At 40.6% G+C, this 2,420-nt stretch overlaps 1 protein-coding gene across 8 annotated transcripts in view; it reads left to right on the forward strand.

Annotated features, from left to right (window-relative positions):
• ppp6r3 (protein phosphatase 6, regulatory subunit 3) overlaps window positions 1-2,420 on the forward strand; it is a 33,962-nt gene continuing 31,542 nt past the window's right edge. For all 8 annotated transcript variants that reach the window (XM_032524303.1, XM_032524304.1, XM_032524305.1 and 5 more), the window contains exon 1: window positions 1-240. The gene's annotated coding sequence lies outside the window, so the exon portion shown is untranslated. The remainder of the gene's footprint in view (window positions 241-2,420) is intronic.

A 2,420-nucleotide genomic window follows, 5' to 3' on the forward strand; every position in this document is an offset into this window, starting at 1 on the left:
GTGAGTGACAGACGCTGTAGCTGTAGTGGGGGAAGGGGTCGCCGGCTGAAGTTGACGGAACCGCCATCTTGAAAAGTGCCCTCCGATGATCTATCTTTTCGCGCCTGTCAGAATCAGTTTTAAAAGCTTTATTTTCCTTTACGGAATTTCGTTTTTTTTCAGTGTTCGTTTTGTTAAGGTCTGGGGCTAATGGCAAGATAAGCTACATGCCGGAGACTCGCCGTTTACCGCTGTCTATCGGTAGGTACACTTGGTAGCCCGTATGCACTTGGTTGGTGCTGAAGAGACGATTAATGTTAGCCAGCAGTCTTAGCCGGCTAACGTTAGCTGGCTAGCAAGAGGCATACTTGGCCATTTTAACACTATCCTGTCAGACACTCTTGGTGGACCTCTAGCTGTGAAAGGGGTAACGTTAACATTCTACCGTGAAACCATAGCGTCAGCTAGTTAGCATTAGCAGTTAGCTAGTCCCTGATAGCCCCATAGCTCACTGATTAAAACCGGTCGACTCGAGGAAACGTTAACGTCAGTTTGTTCCTGATTTTAGGTGGCCAGGTTAGCTAACAATAGCTAATGGTAGCTAGTGACGTTAGCCAGTGTGCCTGAGCCGGTGCTACTCTGTTGCGTCTGTTTTGGGCCCTGGTATGTAAATGCACTGACGTTACTGCAAACGTAGTTAGTGTTTCGACAGCAAAACGCAAATACGCTAATTCGTGGTACCTTAACGTGTTAGCTAGCTAGCTATATAAGTCATGTAACACCTTGAATGATCAGATTGAGTTTCCCTTGCGTTCAAACCATATTTAGAAATTGGAATGAAAGCTTTTTCTGACGTTGATCTGTTAAATAATTGTATACAACAGGACCATCCTGTTGGAAAATAGTGTAAATAATGTCGTAATTTGCGGTTACTGCTGTATTCTGAGACAAAACTGCGTCTTCAACTGTTTCACTCGGTTGGATAATTAGAGACTATATAACAAGGCTGTAGCAACTCTGTTGATTCAAGGAAGGCCATTTGGGCATGCGCGCATGGGAACTAAACAGTCAAATGTATCAAGCTATACTGTTAGTAACGTGAATTAGTCAGTGTCTAGAATCGATTTGGTTAGGCTATGGTGCACAGGGGGCATCCCATCAGGCACTGTGTTATAACTGTAAACGTTTGTTGTCCAGACGTTGCCTAGAGTATTTTATTGTTTTGGACCTTTGGTATACGTCTGTTATTTTGTTGTGTTCAGGGACTAATTTTAAAGGGATACATTTTATTCATTGTTTTAACGTTAGAGATTCCAGAGTTTGTACGATTATGGATGTATTTTACAGTTGCACGACTGGTGGCCAGTTGTTGCTAAAGTAGTTGACACACAGAGGCTGAAAATCAGAGAATAATAAATGTACTGACAGCTGGCCAATAATACGATTTTCCTATTCTCATTTGTTAGTGCATTTGGGCTGCAGGCCCACTGTGGGATCAGCTAGTGAGTAGCAGTAGTAGTGAGACCACACGCTTTTCTTGCAAGGTGAATGTATTAAAACAAACTAGTTTAGACCTATAAATCATAGTTTCAGTTGTAGTCAAAGTTGGGATTATAATAATTTGGGTAAAGCTTTGAATAACAAGTTTTCATCCTACAGCATTACATATCCTCTTATTTACGAGATTGTACAATTTTAAAAGGTCCCATAAGTAACCTGATTTAATATCGCCAAAAAACAGGTTTCTCTAGTAGAAATCTAGCTGTGTTAACTGGAATTCACTTAATCCCAAACTCTAATTAAGGAATCTGCTTAGTGTATTGTCTGGATAAGCTTAAAGGAACCCTATTACACTTGTTTTCAGGCTCAAACTTGTATTGTGTTTCTACTAGAACATGTTGTAGATCACCAATAAAAGGCTACTTAACCCAAATCTACACACCTGGGCAATTTTCCAGCAAGAATGTAATACGACATTTAACAAATTAACACCTGCAACCAAGATAACCGGTTTCCCTGACATTAGCATGTTGCGGTGTACAGTGGGGAGAACAAGTATGTGATCCACTTCTGATTTTGCAGGTTTTCTTACTTACAAAGCATGTAGGTCTGTAATTTTTTATCATAGGTACACCTCAACTGTGAGAGACAGAATCTGAAACAAAAATCCAGAAAATCTCATTGTATGATTTTTAAATAATTTGCATTTTATTGCATGATGTATTTGATACATCAGAAAGGCAGAGCTTAATATTTGGTACAGAAACCTTTGTTTGCAATTACAGAGATCATAAGTTTCCTGTTGTTCTTGACCAGGTTTGTGCACACTGCACCAGGGATTTTAGCCCACTCCATACAGACCATCTGCAGATCCTTCAAGTTTCGGGGCTGTCACTGGGCAACACGGACTTTCAGCTCCCTCCAAAGATTTTCTATTGGGT

This window comes from Etheostoma spectabile, chromosome 8 (genome assembly GCF_008692095.1).
Source record: "Etheostoma spectabile isolate EspeVRDwgs_2016 chromosome 8, UIUC_Espe_1.0, whole genome shotgun sequence".
NCBI lineage: Eukaryota > Metazoa > Chordata > Actinopteri > Perciformes > Percidae > Etheostoma > Etheostoma spectabile.